The 12,983-nt window shown below is 41.4% G+C and overlaps 1 protein-coding gene across 1 annotated transcript in view; it reads right to left on the bottom strand.

The window, feature by feature from the left end:
- DISP1 (dispatched RND transporter family member 1) overlaps positions 1–11,706 on the bottom strand; it is a 48,451-nt gene extending 36,745 nt beyond the window's left edge. The window contains exons 1-2 of the mRNA XM_053460019.1: positions 11,583–11,706; positions 10,682–10,782 (exon numbers count right to left, since the gene is read on the bottom strand). The gene's annotated coding sequence lies outside the window, so the exon portion shown is untranslated. The remainder of the gene's footprint in view (positions 1–10,681; positions 10,783–11,582) is intronic.
- Between the last annotated feature and the right edge of the window lie 1,277 nt (positions 11,707–12,983).

The following is a 12,983-nucleotide window of genomic DNA, read 5'->3' as shown; positions in this document are numbered from 1 at the left end:
GGAATAGCTGAATCCTCACCAAAGAAGACACAATAGAGTACTTTGTGAGGAGCATTCATTTTTTTTTTGTTTAAAAAAATAAATAAAAAAGATAAAAAAATAAAAAATTGCATACGTAAAGGAGAAGTTGCCGCTCCAGCCTCCTCCGTCTTCCGACGGTTTGCGCCACTCACTGACTGTTTGAGGCAGCCAATCAGTGGCAGGAAAATGCTTCCAATTAAATCAGCAGAAGCACATTTCTCATGACCATCTCTGGAGCTTGCTGGTGGCAAGTAAACCACTATATACATATATTACAGATATGAACGGCACATTTCACCGAAATAACAGTCTTCTGAATAAAAATGGAGTTCACTGGAATTCAGAGTGATCCTTACCAGACACAACATACAGGAGATGCGGAGGGAATGTGTCAAGATTTCACAATACCGTGCAAGATAGCAGGGAGTGAATGCAGGTATGTCGAATGCAGTGCATGGCACACAGAGGAATGCGCGGCTCTCCCACGCCACTCTGCTTTGTTTCTGCAAACGCCATGGTGATTGTGCGTCATGTCTGCTAGATTGACTTCAAGAATGCCGGTGGGATCCTCAATGGAGAGATCACACCCTACGGTAAACCAGTAGGTGGTCTAGCCGGGATTAACACTTTACGTTTTGATCCACCTTCTAGTTTAAGAGCAGATAGGAAATGCATGCAAATAATCCTGAAAGACATTTATCCCTTAAACAAATATGCCCCCCTTGCTTTTCCCCCCCTCAATCAGCCTCAAATATTAGCATTTGTCACTTACCCCTCCCCCTCTAGTCATACATGCAGGGACACGATGGACAAACGGACATGGAATTTAGAAGCTTAACAGGAAACTTTACAATCCAAGAAGAGATCCATAACTGGTACAAAGGGAACATTTTGAAGCCATGACTACCTGAACTCATTCAACACCAACAATTGCCTAGATGTCTTTGCATTTAAGTGGAATGAGCCTTACATTAACCCCTTCCTTTGACCCCCAACTATTTTTTGTGCTGGCTCAGTGAATGCTGTGGGCCTTGCTCATTTGCAGAAAGAGCTCCCACTGCAGGCTGATCACAGGTACTGCGATTAGCAATGCAGCCCTGCTCATTGACCACTCTGATCAGTAAAATATAAAATCTTACAAAATATATAAATAAAAAAAGTTTAATAAATAAAATGTAAAAATAGGTGGCCAAACAACTTGTGGCCAAGAATACTAAAAAAATAAACTTTCCCCCAAAGTACAAAAAAAAAAAAAAAAAAGAGAAAATAGTGTTTTACGCCATTATAAAAAAAAAAAATCAATACGCTACTTAGTAACATTACTACTTATGGCCCTATAAACTGCAAACAAAAACTAAATATTAGTTTCTAAACAGACTATTTAGCAAGGTTTTTTTATCAGCTTCTGTAGATGTTTTTTAGTTTTTTAATTTTTTAAACGTTTCACATTTTTTTTTTTGTTTTTTTTTATAATATACAATCTAAATAACGTCTTTCTTGGGCCAAAAAAGTAAATTTGTATGGGTGCAGTAAATGAGAAAACAAGAAAAATACAACAAAAGGGGTACCAAATTAAACCTCCCGGTCACGAAGGGTTTAAAATAGGAAAGAAGGTCAAATCCTGATGTTGGCAAAAAAAACACAGACCTGCTGATAGGTGCATTTTCCACTGGTAATACATTATTTTCTATGGTTAGGTTATAAAAGCCAGGCTGAGCTGGGGGGGGGCAGAGATGAATATGGCAGATACAATTCAGAGAATTTAACTTTTGCCAAATTGCTCAAAGTCCTGCTGATTTAAAAAAGGAACGCGTGAGATAAAACTGTAATTGGATCCAGCGCTGGAAACCACCTACCTTTTGTGTTTCTGTTATTAGAAGAAGTTCTGCTTTGAAATTCTTCAGATTTAGGTTTTCAAACTCGGATATCCATTAAATACATAGCTAGGGCTATCTCGTATTCATTTCCAGTGAATCTTCGATTGTGGCAACAATTGCCAGACCACAAAGAAGGATGGAAGCTGTGGCTCTGTAGCTGCACCTTCTACCTTAGGTAAATTGCCCCCCCACCCTTTTTTTGAGCACTTGTACCTGGTAACAAAGAATGTACATTAAACTATCCCCGTCACAGTTCCGAATACTATTCCATAAGGAAGCCATGCAAGACACGGTGATGGGGGGGATTACTGTTACTTTAATTTAGGCGGCACTATGTTGCAAACTTAAATTTCCAGCAAAGAATGCTTTTGGGTCTATTTATAATAAAAAAAATAAAAAAAACCCCAGCGACTCCATTAGACACAAATAGTTAATAGGATTTGTAGAAAACTTAACAATTCTCAGAATTTCTTCTGTTTTACCGAAACTTCAAATCACTAATAATGGTTCCTCCTTAATGAGAAACATTTAATGGGTCAGTGACTTAATCCGAAGAGCTCGATTTCTTGGAATGCATGAGTAACTTTATTATGTCTATCGTTACAGCCGGAAAAAAAAAATCCAATTTGGTTTTGTTTTACAAAAACAACTCATCTTTACAAAAGATGATGAACAATATCCACATATTATCCGGTCTCTTTCCGTACAAAGAGCCGCCAAATGATCACCAACGATCCGATGATCGTTCCACGGTTACACTTTACTCTTTCAAAAACCTACACAATTCTCTATCCAATGTATTATTTCTGAAGAGGGATGGAAGAGAAAAGAATTGTGGGTATTAAAGTTGATTTTAAAAAAATATTTAAATATATATCTATCTATAAGAACCCAGAAGTAGCAGAGTGGCGTGAAGGTTGCGTTCTGAATGTCTATTCTGGTTTAGAACACGTTAGCTACAGGAATTATCTTCTGGAACTTTATCGGGCTCCTGGCGTCTCTAAAGCCTTCTAGAAATGGTAAAAATAAATAAATAAAAGGAAAATACACTTCTTTGCACGCTGCGCACAATGCGTCTGGATACAAATCCTCACTTAAATTAGTTCAGAATTCCATTTTGCCAACAAAAATTGTAACATTTGCAGCCCATTAGTGCTAGACAAACAGAAATTTGTAACGGTTCCAGCAGAATCCGCCGGTTAATGTGTGACTCTGTTGGACGGAGATTTAAGTAGTGCTAGCGGCCTAACCCTGAAGCTCTGCCAAATCCTCAAAGCGATTATCAAGCAGATTATTAAAACCCAAAATCATTGCGGCTCTTTCAAGTTTTTTTTTTTTTTTGGTGGGGGGGGTTGTTGAACAAGAAATAATGAGCTGCTCGGCACTAAAACAGTGAAGAAAAAAAAAGATCAGCATATTTTCAGCTAAATACATTAAAAAAAATATGGGAAGATGCCGTTCCGGTGATTTTATATAAATGGAAACCATAACAAGTGGACTCAATGCATTCGCTACAGATGTTTTAACTTTGGTAATCTGATCTATTTTGCTTGAGGATCTCAGTACATCGCTAGGGATAAAAAGGTATTTGCAGGGTCAAACTTGAGTAAATGTCACCCCCTCCCGGGCAACATTCTTTTAAGCTCCATTCCATGGTATCATTAAATATGAATACAAGCCCCCCTCCCTCCCACCCCCAAAAAATGGATCAAGCTTCGCTTGTCCCAGATCTTGGCATCTGGGAGCGGTAACGGTTTGTGGCGATTCCCGGAATTAGAGCGTCCCGGGCAGTCTAACGTCAAAACAATATGATATCGGGGTGGAAGGCAGAATTATTCACAGTGATGTAGGATGTAGCGCTGCGGAGATTATAGACGGTCTGTGTAACATATGATGTTAAGCCCCTCTTTGTTCAGACGTGCCTGTCTGCTAATACCCAGCGGTGCTTCTGCAACTCCAAATAATGTCAGACATTCACGCAGCATATGCCTGCTTCCCGCTGAACGGCTGTCTATTCTAATATTACCAGAACCGACGTTTCAAAGGAAAAAGAAAAAGGTAAGGAGGGAAGGGAATTACGAGTTCGCTTCTCTCTGCATTCCAAGAATGGCTCAATGCCACCCCCCCCCCCCAAAAAAAATAACACATGCGAATACAATTGCAGCTACTCAAAAGCCAACGCGTGACGGGCAAAAAGGTAAGGAAATGAGGATGGAACGGAAAGTTAATAATTCTAAGAAAAAGATGTCAGCATGGGAACCGTGTGGAAATAGTCTTTGGGGTCACAGTTGATGTCACCGGATGGGTAACCGGATTTAAGTTCCTGCAGAACCAGAACGTGAGGAAGAGAGACCAACCAAATCAATGCTTCCTTCAAATGGAAAATTCCATCAAAATGGTCAGTGATACAGGGGCTTTATGATCGTACATGCACGTTCTTCTTAGAGGACAGTAGCTCGGGCCATGAATGTCCCGGTCGGTTTCCGACGTGGAGTCACGAACACTGATCTTTCTGACATGAGAGGGGCCGTCAGATCCTTACATGTTGTTCAGCAGTCATCATTTGGGTTTATTCACTATAGGGAGAGTTGTGGCTTCGACTCCTTGACTTCATTATGATAATGTGTTATGATGAGCAAGTACAAAAGGTTTTCCCATCAAAGCCTCAGTTGGTTCTGTATAATGCATAATCCAGGTGTTAAGGAGACTTTGAAGAAACTTCATTGAATGAATTATGCATGATACAGGGCCAACCAAGCTCCTATTAGGCAGAAGTGCAACAGAGTTTGACCTTCATGATGTATAATGAAGTGAGGGAGTTGAAACGGAAATCTCTGTCCTTAGAGAAGAGACCCCTTCGATTTCCAATCCAGGCCGAAGATTCTGGACGGTGACCCAAACACGAGGAGTAATTAATATCACGGTATTATGAAAAACTAACTCCCCTTTTGTGGAGAGGGGCACCGAAGGGAAAGTTCATAAGACTCAGGATTTGTAAGGTGAGGTGTATTAGGTTTTTTTATTCCAACAATTTTTCTTTGTTTTGTTTTTATTGTTACATTTATTGTTTTTTTCCCCATTTTTAATGTTCATGACAGTCTGGTTTTACATGTATAGCCGCTCCATGATCTGGTTTTATTTGTAGATGTTCTCCTTTAAATGAACTTTCATTATTTGGTTTCTTTGCATCAGTCGTTGTCTTTAGACCTAGCTTTATTTTAACCTAGTGAAATGAAAACGCATGCTCATTTGCTGCATATATAAAGCCAATAAGATAGATTTTTATTTATTTATTTTTGACTTATTATGTTTGCATTCTTTGGCAAGATATATTATATACAACTTTATTATTGAACTCACACCTTTCTCTTTGGTGATTTTTGCAGGGAGGCCCCTCCAGCCCACAGTATCAGAGCCTTAAAAACGGCTGTAATGCCAGACTAATAGGCACCGCAAACTGCTTTACATTAAAGCGTGTACTTAGAATATGGCATAATAATCCCTAATGATGTAATATACTGCATATATAGATACACACCCGACAATTGCATGTTCGATCCGTGTAATGCTACAACCCACAGAATGAGCCGACCAAAACATGTAAGCGTGAAGCGCTAAGTCATAAGATTTATAGAGATGAAAAAACAGAACTTGAACACTTTCCCTGCGAAAAGTTATGATCAGCCCAGTTATATTTGGATATGCAGGATATACTTAGAATGACCTCATCTATGAGCTAAATGTGAATCATGTCTTATCTACAAGTAAGTTTTTATGATTCAAGAGACTGCTGTAAATCCATTATTTGGAGAAAGGGGGGGGGAAAGAAAAACACCGTACACTAAAAATTCTTGGGAATATGCAAAAGTAGCACCAACGTCACACTCTACATGATATAGACCCAAGAAACCAGCTGTACGTTTCCATATAACAGACTTTTCTGCAGCACGTGTTGGATGCGAACGCCTAAACTCTTCGAGGGAATGACTGCAGGAGCTTCATGAGCTGTTTTTCCAGCGGGCAGCAAGTCTCCGGTTCCAAAATCGCAGACAACAGAGCCCTACACAGCTAAAAATGGCAATTTAACCTATTTTAAAAAAAATCTGTCACCATAACCTTTCAGTTAGAATCTTTGGTTGAAGTTAATACTTCAGCGAGCCAAAAAGAGATAAGGTAGATCCATTTTACTCATCAATGTTACAACTGATCTAAACGAAACGCGGTTTTTGTATCCATCCGAGACGTCAGGATTACAATTTAAAAATGATGGTTTTGTTTTTTTCTTGGTGATAGCAGGTACAATAGAGTAACAATTAAACAGAGCAGAGTTATCGTCCTGCTTATGCTTCAGAACCAAGAATTTGAAGAATATTTTTCACATTCCACATACACCGGCTTCATAGCTTCAATAAAAATTATAAATTCACTCAACGGCCGCGCTCTGCTGGCAATTATTCTCCCCAATAGAAGCAGAGTATTTCCTGAATGTGTCCTCATTGCGGTCTATGAGCTGGCTTCCCGGGGGATCAGGAAAGCCTGTCCTAAAACACAAGCAGGAAACACACAAAGGGCAGACAATCCAACATCCAAAAAAAGAAACCCGCTATAAATATGGGATACGAGGCGCACACGAAGCGCGAGTGTCTGAGCGCCACCGGCAGCCTTCACATCCTCCTCTGGCAGTTTGTGTCCGAGGCAGACGGCTCCGAGACCGGCAGACTACGTGCTCTCCTGCGGAAATGCTCCAAATTCCCCGAGCTTAGCTGGTGAAATTGTTGGCGTTGCCGTCGTCTTCATTTGTTTTGAGCTTCCAGATGCGAGCTCCGCGCTCCATACCCTTTCCAAGTGTGACTGTTCATAATTTCACTCAATGATACGTATCAGATGCTGAGAACAGTTCTACGGACGGGAAAGGCCCTTAATCCAACTACAATCGCATCCCAATTTTATACTTCGATTTTTATTAACCCCTTCGTGACAAAGGCTGATTTTACTTTTTGTACCCTTCGTGACAATGGCCTTTTTAACATTTCTGCGCTGCTTGTGTTTAGCTGTAATTTTCTTCTTTCCCGTTTACTGAACCCACACACATTAGATATTGTTTTTTTCAGGACAAGAAGGGCTTTCTTTAGATGACATTGTTTTGATTGTATCGTATTATTTACTATTAAAAAAAGTATAAAATATGGTGAAAAATTTAGAAAAAAAAGACTGTTTCTAACTTTTAGTTGAAAAATCTTTTACTCATCTATAAAAGGTAATGGAGAAACCTGCTAAATAGATTCTACTATTTGTCCTGAGTTTGGAAATACCCAATGTTTTTATGTTTTTTTGCTTTTTTCTACCCATTATGGGGCAATAAGTACAGGTAGCGTTTTGCTATTTCAAAGCCATTTTTTCCAAATCTGGTAATTCTTCCCCCGTGTGCCATTTCGGGTATCTTTGAAGCCAGCCAATGCATTTTACCCCATCAAGTCATATATTTTTGAAAACTAGACAGCCCAGGGTATTTCAAATGCTGGTATTTTAACTCTTTCCATGCACTTATTCTACCAGCAGCCTATGTCAAACTTTATGGTAGTCATTTTTTTGCATTTGTTTTGCCACACACATTTTACTTCAGGTATGAATAAACAGGTTCTGGTATATGTCACAATCATAAAACACCTCAATATGTGTTTAGCAACATCTCCTGAGCGCAGTGATACCCCACATGAATGATTTTGCCTGGCTGTTTGGGGGCAAAAGGGCCACATTTGGGGCATGCGCATTTTTCAATGTTGAACTTTGGCATTTGGGGATCCACTGCCCATGCCCTATTTGGTACATCTTTGAGCCGGGCCATTTCAGTGTGCCCAACAAAACCATATATTTTTGAAAACTAGACACCCCAGGGTATTTTAAATGCTGGTATTTTAACTCTTTGCATGCACACATTTTACCACCAGCATTTTTTCAAAGTTTGCAGTAGTATTTTTGTGTGTGTATTTTTCCCACACACACCTACTTTATGTATGAATTTACAGCTCCTGGTATATGCCGCTGTCACACGACACCCCAATATGTGTTCAGCAACATCTCCTGAGTGCAGTGATACCCCACATGCATGGGTTTGTCATTTTTGGGGGGAACTAAAAGGCCACATTTGTACGTGTGCATTTTTCTAATTGGAAATTAGGTGTGTGGCCATCCTTCCCCCGGTGTTAATTGGGACCTTGTTGAACCCGGCCAATTCAATTTACCCCATCAAATCATACATTTTTTAAAAGTAGACACCCCACGGGCATTTAATATGCTAGTATTTTAACTCTTTCCATGCGAGAATTGTTTTAAGCTAATATGCTAATTTTAGGACTTGCTCACAAAAATATATTTTTTATATATATATTTTAATTTTTTTTGCCTTTTTTAAAAAAAAAATGTCACTTTTTTTTTAACTTGGAGGTTCCCCTGATAGTGACATCAGTGGGAAATGATTTTTACATTTTACTGGTTTTTTACTATTTTTTTCTAATTATTATTAATTTTATTTTATTTTTTAATTTATTTTTACTAATCACACTGTGATTAGAAAGCTGGGCTCCATTGACTTGCATGGTGAATGCAGTACCTGTATTCAACCTGCAAGTGGAGCCAGAGTTCTCTAGATGGTCTGGACCATCTAGCGAACTTCAAACTTGTTTGTATCTCTTGCAGGGCGGCGGCCATCTTGCTTGATGGCGAAGATCACGGGCAGCTGCGGCTGTGACCGCTCTCCGGAGCGGTCACAGCCCATCGAAAGGTAAGTGTTTGGTGTCGCTGGATGCCTCCTGATCGAGGCATTCCAGCGACACCATTTAAGTTTAGGAGGCGATCGTTGATCGCCTCCTAAACGCTTTTAAAACGGGCGTCCGCCGCCATACAAAGTACGGCGGATGTTGACGCCCCGTGGAGGGGCCAGAGATGGCCCCTTCGTGCCGATCGCGGCGTTGCTGAATGCCTCGAGGTCGAGGCATTCAGCAACGCTTTTTGGGTGCAGAAAGCGAAAGTAAATCGCTTTCTGCACCCGTTTAAAGACGTGCCGGTCCTGGCACGTCAATTGTCGTAAAGCACATGCTTTTCCGTGTCGTGCCAGGACCGGCAATTGTCGTTAAGGGGTTAAAGAATAAATCATTGCTTCCAATTAAATTGAAAATTATTATTTTTTTTTTAAATTATTTTTTATTTATTACACCATTACAGAAACAGACGATCCCTCCAGGACGCACTTACGCAGGTTCTTTCCCTAAACCGCAGAGTTCAGGATACAAATATGATTTATCTCATACAACCTATTATAGCGCTTATTAATATTAAAGGGCTCGCTTCTTGTACGCCTTAAAAAAATCTACAGTTGAGCTGCACTGGTTAAAGGCTCCATGTAATGATCGTGTTAACTCATTATAAACGCACATCATAGCCACTGATAACCAATATCAGGTAAAACATTTTATGGCCAACCTACAGTAAACAGGTAGAGACCCCATAGTCCATATGGATCACGACAAGAGGCTCGGAGCAGGGCTTCAATTCACGTGGCGGATAAAGGTGTAAAGGACAAAATGGGATTTGTGACCGGCACGTATATCAGATACAAAGCAATGATCTCTACCCACGGGGGTCTCTGGCACGGAGAGAATTAGGGGGCCCTGGAGAGACTGTACATTTTTATTAATTGAGTGCTAATCTCTGGAAAACACGGTTATCGCTGATATTGAGTGAGAACACTGAGCGGGCCAAGTTACAGAACGCCGCTACAGAACAACATCAAACGGCACTGAACACACGGAACGCGCCCCCAAACGCAGCCGAGAGAGATTTCTTCCTAAAGATTCGCTTAATTCTTTATGCCGAGAGATACACAGAACAAGAAGATGAAAGAAACGCGGGGGATAGGTCAGCGAGTAGAGGATATTCAGCCCTCGTCACTCCGGCCGGTCAGAAATCCTGCGGCAGACGGAGCAACAAACAGCGAAGACAGATCGCAGATTCGCGACACTACAAGCCGTACATAAAAGAAACTGCAGCTCACGGCTTTGGCTTCTTCTATGCCATGAAGCTCATCATAAGCAGGTTCCACAACGGGCCTCGATAAGCCAACAAACACACCAAAACCAAATGGGGTTTATTCACTAAAGGGAGAGCTGGCAGGTGTAAACGATCTCACTTCACTATTCACTACATTGGTTAGATGTAACGTAAGGGAGGTTTACTTTACTGAGAGGGTGGTAGATACGTGAAACAGACTCCCATCAGAAGCCGTAGAGGCCACCCTCCTTAATGTATAGCGAAGGTAAGGAGCTGAAACAACTCTCTGCAAACTCACCCTTTAGTGAATAGACCCCCTTGGAAGCGACTGTAAGCAAAACATTATTACACAGAAGGAACACAAGTTTCTGAGCAGCAGCCGATACAGAAGCCACAGCGGGCACAAACCAGACAAATTCCATTAAGCCACATATCTGGCACATAATAGCCCCTTTTATATAAACATCTAGCTGCTGAAAGCAGGGAGCATACTTCAGTACGCTTCTCACACATGCTCAGTAGAACCCTAATCAATGGAACCAGAAATCTCACACGCGAGCCACGTAACGCTGATGCTTTGCTAGCCCATGTGCTGCTGGCCGCTGAGTGTATACAACACGCTAATGAATTAGAATCCATGCAAAATGGGCTACAATATGCATTTAAACATAAACATACTGGTATCGAGACTTGGATACGAACGTGCATTGTGGTTATCAGGGTGAAGCGTGCTTTACCTGTATGGAATTTCCTAGGTGTATTGTCAGGTATGAGAAGGTCAAGGTAACCACCAGAGCAGATCACCGGGCTTCCTGCCAGCACTCGATATCTTGGGCTCCTAGGAAACAAAAAGTAAATATGTAACCGCGTCTTTATCATTTAGTCAGAAGAGGAAACGTCTAATGCAGTAAATACAGGCAACAACCTGAGTTACAGCCACTCGCCAGTTATGTTACCTTATACCATATACATTTATTTAACACATGTAAATACATACAGGACCCTCTCTATACATCTGCACCCTCCCACCTCTTGGTTTACAGGAGGAGCTTAATCAGTCATTGGTCTCGTCTTAGATTCAGGAACCATATGCCTATCCCATGCATGTTTAAATCTACTCGCTGTATTAGCCTCTACCACTTCTGCTGGGAGGATGTTCCAATTATATACCACTCTCTCAGTACAGTAAAACTTCCTTACATTACATCTAAGCCTCTGACCCTCTACTTTAAGATTAAAGCACAGTTGCCATGGTGATTTCACACACTCCATCTCATCTTTACTCATGTTTTGGTGAATAACCCCCCCTCCCAAACTATGCTGCAAAGTACCACAAATTATGGGTGCCGGTAGGCCTTCCCCCGGGAGCTGTAAGAGGTTAGCAATGTAATTAAACGATCCGAATTAACAGGGTCGGGCTGAACTGTAAGCTACCCGTAGGACTACCTCTGCAGGTCGCAATGGACTGTTACCCAAACTCACCCGGCAGCCCCTGCCCCGTACCCCCCAGGCCTATGACAGGACACAATGCAAGAGTAACAGGAGTACCCCATCCGCCCCCAAAGCATGAGGAGGTGCGTCAGGGGGACCTCCCAAAAATAAAACCCGAAACCACCGAGGGGTACGATGTCTCCATACCATGAGCCGCAGGGTCTGCGCCGCCGCTCTAACACCTCCCTCAGCTATCGATACCAGGGCACAAGTTCCGCGGCGGTCGGTGGCAAGACAAAACGGAGCTCCGATAACGAAAGCGCGCGAGAGCCGCTAAGCCTAGCTCCGCCCCCGGCCCGGCATTCCAAAGCGCGCGAGAGAGAAACCTCGTTACCACAGCAACCGCCACGCATCTCACACTTCTCCCAATCGCAGGGCAGGCGAGGCAAAGAAGCGCTTGTGTTATTGTCGCTATTACAGAACGCCCACTTTTCTCCAGTCGTGTTATGTGATTGGATGAAGTCAGAAGCTCCATATTAGGAAGCTAGCATTGGTTGGAACGACAGCCGCCATATTGTGACTGGCAAATCTTATAAAAAGCGCTAGCTGGCTATTTATGAACACAGCTATCTGTACTGCACTCCCTCATTTGAAGTCTCATTCTATTTTATAAAGCTTACTTAACTGCCCTTACTGAAACCAGGAAGCGTTCTCCAGTACACGTCTTGCTTATCCCCAGTTCCTTATCAGTAAAGGGAGTCGAGTTCCTATTGAATTCTGTGGGTGTAAAAGGCCTGTACACTAGCAAAACATCAGTGTTTAGAAAGCACATATGTGATTGGCTGCTGCTATTCTCATAACTTTCAATGAGAGCTCATCTCCCATTCACTAGAATGGAAGTTCTACTGAGCATGTGCAAGAAGCGTACAGTTGCATGCTTCCTGTATTGAGAAGATGCAGCTGGGGAGGGGCTAAATGCGCTCACCACCCACACTGTTGGAGAAAGTGTATGTCATACCACATTGGACACGCTGGAGAACTTTTATTTGTTGTTTTGTTTATTATTTTGCTTGGAACCAGTTTTTTTAATTTATAAGTTTTGGTCACATGGGTGCTTCAGAATTACTATGACTTGTGTTTGATGTTTCAGCCTCGTTTGTCATTATTGTCGTCCTATAATCAGGGTTGTCTTATAATCGAGCAAACACGGTATATTACCAGAACCGATCAATAACAACTGGCAATTCCACAATAAAGAGAAGGCAATGGGGAGGAATAACCATGGACAAGCTAAGAAAGGGTAGTGTAGTGATATTAAAAAATACAATTTCTTCTGTACATTGTGCTAGGCACTAGAAAACGTAGAGTTAAGATGTTAGCTGGAAGGCTTTGTGGTTGCAGATACTCATACCCCCCCCAAATATTTCAATAAATAAATCTGATAAATCTTTTAAATATCTGTTTTCTTTAATTATTAAACCCAACGGATTAAAAAATACAAAGAACTCTTGAATTTGTCTTTTTTTTTTTTTGCGGTCGTGTAAAAAAGTGTGCGTGCCCCTTTGGATAATGCCTGGAAACCTGAGAGAGGGGATACAGAGGGAACAT

The sequence above is a fragment of the Spea bombifrons genome, chromosome 3, assembly GCF_027358695.1.
Source record: "Spea bombifrons isolate aSpeBom1 chromosome 3, aSpeBom1.2.pri, whole genome shotgun sequence".
NCBI lineage: Eukaryota > Metazoa > Chordata > Amphibia > Anura > Pelobatidae > Spea > Spea bombifrons.
Note: the sequence above shows the minus strand (reverse complement) of the source record. Positions and strands in the feature narration are given on the sequence as shown.